The following is a 6,975-nucleotide window of genomic DNA, read 5'->3' as shown; positions in this document are numbered from 1 at the left end:
ATGGCTCTCCACCAAGCCCCGGCCACTTTTGCAGCTGTGGGCTTCTCAAAAGCTATGTCTTTATTCAGACACATTCCAGGTTCATACTCCTTTTTCAGGCACATCAGCTTGGCTTTAGAGCATGTGGAATCATCATCCAACAGTCCTCAGCTGTCTTCTGAGGTGCCAGGGATTAAGACGGTTTCTTCTCATTGACATGGGTTAAGATATGACTTCTGAGTATGTGGAGGTGGCTTTGTGAGTGTGTGCAGTGCTTGTGTACAGGCACATGAACATATGTGCATGGAGAGGGGCAACTGGGATAATATTCAACAGGGATAATTTATTCAAATTTTAGTACCCTTTGAATTTGTTACTGTGATGAGACATTTGAATAGAACAGATAGATGTCCTTATGAGACACAACTGTCATCTGGTATGTGGGATTGCTTGATAATCGAGATATACTTAGAGAGCAGGGTGGGAAGCCCCTACCATAACATAGCATAATGCTGAAGTTACACCCCTCTATAGGATAGCCTGTTAAGACCACCCAAGATTATGACAATACACTATCCTAAAATACCTGACTACCCGAAAGTTGCATCCCTCATCATTCTTGAGCTATGAACCTACTTTATGTTTCCTTGGAGCCCTTTGTATTACTTGACCTTATATTATAAGTCATTTGCATTATTGTCTTAATCCTTCATTCCAACCTGCAACAATGCCTTTAACTCCTTGACTTTGGGTTTGGCCATATGAACTTGGTGGCCAGTGAAATGAGGCAGAAGCGATGGGGTGCCAGTTAAAACCCAGGCCCCAAAAAGTTCTTTGCATTTCCGCTTGCTCTCACTAGGGCCTCTACCAATGCCTTCAAAGTAACATTCATGGGCTAGCTCACTGGTCGTAGGAGAATAGATGAGAACCACCATGGACCCAGAATGCTGGAGCAAACTCAAGTCAGCTAACCCATAGGTATATGAGCTACAAATAAACAGCTGGTCTATATTTGCAGGGTGGTTTGTTATGCATCAATAACTTACTAATAATTATATTTTTTGCTTGTCATCTGTCTATCTCTCTGGAATATAAGTTTTACATCTGTCTTTTTGCTGCTGTGTGTTCAGCCTTTAGAACAGTGTCTAGAATACTCTAGGTGCTCAAATAATTTTTTGTTGAAAAGATGAATTAAATGGCTTCTGTACTGAAAAGTGCATGGTGCCGATATGAAACACCCCTCCATGTATTGCCATACCAGATATACTTCATGATGGTGATAGTTCACTCCTCCCACCTGGAAAGCATTCTGTAACTCTAATATTCTGTTACTCACATGTGGCCATCTAATTCTGCCTATGGCAAGGCAAGGCCTTCTTACAATAGTATAGACCAGGATTAGACATAGTAAAGAACATTCCACAGAGGCTAGTGTGAGCATGTAGGTGCTTGGAGATCTTTGGTGAAGGACACTTGACGTGTGACATCCTTCTGAATTTCCTCAATGTATGAAGAGCCCAGACATCTAAGACTAAGACAGAAAATACTCCTTTGGCTTTTGAGGTACTGCACTAATATAGTGTCCTCTCTGAATATGTTTCATACAATCCATGACTTCCACACTAGCACGAAGAGAGAACCTGGAGTGACCTTTAGGGCACCTCAGTCCAACTTGCTTAACTGTCTTTAAGACTTTGATCCCTTCAGAGTAGTAAAATTGGGCATTCAGACACCAATTTTATCCTGTGAACTAGAAGCCCCCTCTAGATGTCTCCCTTACCCCAAAGTAGTGACTGGGGTTATTTCTACACAGAGAATCATCTCAGCATCAATTTGGTAAAGCAGTGGTTTTCAAAGTGTGGCTCCTAGACCAGCAGCAGCAGCAGCAGCACTTGGGAACTTGTTAGAAATGAAAATTCTCAGGTCTCGCCCCAGACTTAATGACTCAGAAATTCAGGGATTAGGTCCAGCAATCTGTGTATTACAAAGTCTTTGTATGCATAGCTTGAGAACCATTATTCTACAGATTCCTCCACTACTCACTTACATATATTCATTCATTCATTCATTCATTCATTCAAGAAACATTCATAAAGTGCCTATTGCATATTAGCCACTGAACTAAACAACAGGAAAATAAATGAAAAGGCATAGTTTATGTGCTTTAGAAAATATGACTAATGGAGAGAAAGACATCATTCTATTACAATGTGCTACAAGAAGTACTGAGAGAGTCAAAGTAGCCAGAGCTATAGGGGATCAGGATGTGTTCAAAAATAGGCAAAGAGTCCATTGTGATTGATTTCCACTGTGTGTCAAAAACCATGATGGAGCTCTACTTGACAGAAGTTGTACTTTTTGTATCTGTCGATGAGAAAATAAATAATAGCAAAAGGCAGGTCACATTCAACACTTTCTTCTAACTGAATTTAAAGCTTATTCTTTACAATCCCATCTAAGGTAAAGTTGAAAATGGCAGTGCCTGGGGTGGGGGCATTATTATAGTTGACAGAAAATGCTTAATGTGCATTTAGTAAGATCTTTACAATGATACCATGGGCCCCATGCTCCTACCACCTGCCCATCTGCGGCCCCAAGCAAGAAACCACTTAGCTAAAGCAAAGGGGAAATAAGGAAAAGGGGACACTTGAGGGAGAGTCTGGTGACCAGAGGAATGGTAGAAAACAAGTCTAGGCAGTTTGGGAGTCCAAATTAGGATCAGCTTAAAAGTCAACATCTGGAGGTTGAGCTTTATCCTATTGGCAAAGGGGAATAATCCAAACTACTTAAACAGGGAAGGTTTAATATCTCATTTACATTTTAAGAAGATCATTCTGGCTACACTGGAGAATGGAGTGCATCAAGGCCCATAACTAAGGAAGAAAGACTTCTTAGAAGACTATTGTACAGACCATATAAAAGGTAACAAGAGCAAGAACTCTTTTTCTTAGATTTCTAACCAGTGAGTTGTATAGGAATATCACACAGCAATCTTTCCTGTTGCCTAGCAGTGTCTAGGAAAAAACATAAGTTTGTATAATAATAGATGAATGCAACATACTTATTAAATTATGGGAGTTAACTTTAAGCTCCAATCCTTGCCTCATTAACAGTGGAGTGAATTTCCTCACCTTTGACTTTGAGCTTGACCATATGGCTTCTTTGGATCATAGAATGAGATGAAGGTGACAGTGTGCAGTTCTGAGCCTGGGTCTTAAGAGGTCTCAGGTCTCAAAGTCTCTTACATCCTGCCATCTCCATGAAAAGAACATCCTCTGGTTATCCAACTGGTCCAAGGAGGATGAGAAACATGTGAAGCTGAGCCATATCTGCCTACCCCTAGATCTGAAGTGAGAAGCAAAGTCTTAACCTAGATTCATTAGCCAAACCCCAGCCAAGGAAAGGCTCAGAGAAGAGCTGAAAGCTGAATACTTACACCCAGCATAGACATGACCAATGTTTAATGTTTACCACAAATCCAAGTCCTTAATAATTTCTCAACTCACCAAATTGTCCTCTCCTTCTACCCACCTAATCCAAGATGGTCCTCCCTAGGCTTCTTCTTGAAAATTTACTGCAAAATTACTGAATCTGTCTCTGGTTGCTTTTATCATGCCAGCGTAATTGTGAGGCTATCGCTTAGCAATTACTTAAGAAATTTATTTACAATGCAAGGCAAATCTGTGAATGTTTGTACTGGATAAATTTATTTAAAATATAATCTAAATCTGCCAGTAGCTCTAGTAGATAAAATTGTACTGCTCCTATAAAAAGCAACCCGCCCAGTTAATGATTTCCGTGGTCTTTATGAATAGTCCCAGGTCAGGTCCACAATAATGAGTTGAGGAAAGTTAATCTGTGGAAGCAAGTTAAGCACAGAAAACTACATTTTAATGATTCTGAATGTGTGACATCTGCCAGAGTTTAACCAAATGAGCACCAGAAAAGGCAAATCCAGGACTCTTTTGTTCCTTAAGCTGAGCTTTGTGAAGTTAAAATGGCTGGTATGCAAGTTCCACGAGGTCAAGGATGACATCTGTCTTTCTTTCCCTTGGATACCTCTTGCCTACACATTGACTGGCAAGGAATGGACATTCAGTAAATATGAGTGGACTGAATGAATGAAAGAATGCAGATGCATAGGAGAGATCCTCTTAGCCCTGAACATCTGCAGCAAAATGAACTACCAAACAACACACCTCTAGTATCAGCTTATCCATCTCCTAAGCAATGGTTCTCAAAGTGCTGTCTTACTACGTGTCCCCATTCAGTCCCAACACTCCATGTAGAAATATTAATTCTCTACACTGCTCTTATTTCTATTGTAGAAAACTCAAAAGCAAATATGTCTTGACTCATAAAACTCTCTCCTAGCACATGATAGAAAAGAGAAACTCACCAAAGCTCACAAGGCCTTACAAAGCTATCTCCTGCCTCTCTCTCCAAACCTGTTCCATTGTCACTTTCCCCCTTGCTCACTGTGCCCTGCTCTACTCTCAATTGTCAGATATGCCAAGCTCTTTCCTACCCCTGGGCCTTTACACATTCTAGTCACTCTATCTAGAATGCTCCTTCCTCCACTTCCAGGTCATTCTCATCCTCCTAGAAACTTTGGTAAAGGAGGAGCCACCCCTCACCAACTCATCCTTCATTAGCTCATTTCTTATGTTTTCCTCCATGGCATTTTCTATCATTTTGTTTATTACTTGCCTCTTTCTATGTTGGTCTTGCTCACTAGAATATGAGTTTCATGATGGCAACTAAATATATATTTATTAATCATTGTTCTCCGGGACATAGAACCATGTCTGGTTCCATGACAGGCACTCAATAATTTATTCTTTTAATGAACAAATGGATGATCCTATGGCTAATGATCCTATGTACTAGTGGCTCTCTAGATGCATTCATCTCATTAGGAATACCAAGCAGTAGCTAGATGGCTAATGGTTACAGAAACTGCCAGGGAACCACTATGAGAAATTATGGCCAGGATTAAGTATATACACTTCAAAGTCTTATGTTGTATACAACAGAAGACCAAGGGTCCAGGGGCCCTGTGGGTCAGTCAAGTAAACTACACTCTATTCTCTGTGCCAAGACTAAGCTCATATGGGGTATGGAGTATGCCCTAGGTGAATTGAGGACCCAGTTTTCCCAAGGTGAATCAGGAGAGGCTGAGGTGAGCTAGGGCACACTTGAGTAGGAGATGGCAGAGTATTTTCAACGCCATTTTTTTTTTATTTGACAGGCCAGGAATTCATCTAAAGCCTTCAAAGTGCCAGGTTCTTGTTCATGTAATGAATCTATTGATTCACTTTTTGTCCCCAGGGGACTCTGAGGACCACAGAATGTCAAGAGAGAAGACAAAGAATTCTCGTTGTTTGTCACAGAACCTGATGGGTGAAGAGACAGGTCTTAGCATATTCCCAGAAGATGCTCATGACCCAGTTATTATTCTTTGAGGGGCAAATAGTAATTTATTTCAGGACATACCTACTTTATTGCTCTCAGCTAAAACACCCATAAATCATCTCTCTCTTAACAAAGAAAGTAGAACAGGACAACTATTCATTCACTCACTCATTCATTCAGCAATTGTTTTGCTAACAACAAGATATAATAAAAGAGAAGTATTTTTTTCTGTAACCAAGTTAAGTAATTGATCTCGAGATTGCCAGTCTCCTCCAACTCCCCAGTCTGACTTCCATATTGTTGCCAGAGCAATTTTTAGTTCAAGCAATAAATATTAAGTATCTATTATAATATAGCCATTATTTTATTCAGCAGTGAATAAAAGCAACTTCATTCCTGGGGTTCATTCCTGTATCTGTTCTTGGAATATATATAAAACCTTCAATGTCTCCCCATGCCTTTAAGTCTAAATCCCTAACTTGGTACTCAGTACCATACATAAAGATTCTATGCAGCTGCTCTATTTGCTGTTTTATCTCCCCCAACAAAGCTCAAGTACCAGCCATATAGAACATGCTACCATTCATCCCACCTCATGCCAGGCTACTTCATTCCACAGGACCTTTGTGCATGCTACTTTCTAGAATTTCTCTTCCACAGGCCAAGGTCCACTCAGTGGGCCACGGCTCAGTATTAAGGACCAACCACTTCAAATGCCACTTTCCCCAGGATGTCACCCCAATACAACTAGGCTGAGTTAAGTGCACTGAAAATACGTCATTATTTCTTTACTGTAGTTCCTCACTGGTCTATCATCTGCTTGAGATAAGGAACCAATTCTCACCCACATCTTCAATAAACCCAGTGCCAAGCACATGTAAGACCTTAAAATAACATCTATATATCGATTCATGCATGCATGAAAAATAATCATAGGAGCTATGATGTTTATTAAGTAGCAGGCACTTTCCCAAGTGCTTTACACTCATGTTTTTCTTATTGAATCCTAAACAGTTCCAGAAATACGAGTATTCCTTTTTACTGGTGACCAATGATAGGCAAACCTTCTCAGTGTTGAAAGAGGAGAAAGCATTGACCTGGGAGCCTGAGCACCTGGGTCCTAGGTGAGTCTCTACAGCCTATTTGTGCTGTAATGGAGAACAGATCTGTATTCTAAAAGCCTTTGTTTCTTTCATGTTAATAAGCACACCCTTTGGAATCAGGCAGACTAGGTTTATGTTCTACTCTGCCACTTACTAGAACAGGCTTATGCAAGCTTGAAGGAGGGGATACACCATACAAAGCAATAACGTCACTAACAGGTAGTATAATTGGGCACTTATCCTGGGCATCTTATAGATACTATACTTCTCAATCCTCAGAAAGTGAATATCACTATTATTATCATAAAATACTGTTGCTATGCTCACAATATCTGAAAGGTTGGGCAGGCAGCCTATTATCACTCAGCACTAATCAAGAAAACAGAGTCTACAGGATAATAACTCATTCATTCTTTCATTTATCTGTTCAGTCACTCAAACATTAAAAAGTATTGATTGTGCCCCTTTCCTGTACCAA

Source organism: Pteropus alecto, unplaced genomic scaffold (genome assembly GCF_000325575.1).
Source record: "Pteropus alecto unplaced genomic scaffold, ASM32557v1 scaffold7, whole genome shotgun sequence".
Lineage (NCBI taxonomy): Eukaryota > Metazoa > Chordata > Mammalia > Chiroptera > Pteropodidae > Pteropus > Pteropus alecto.
Note: the sequence above shows the minus strand (reverse complement) of the source record.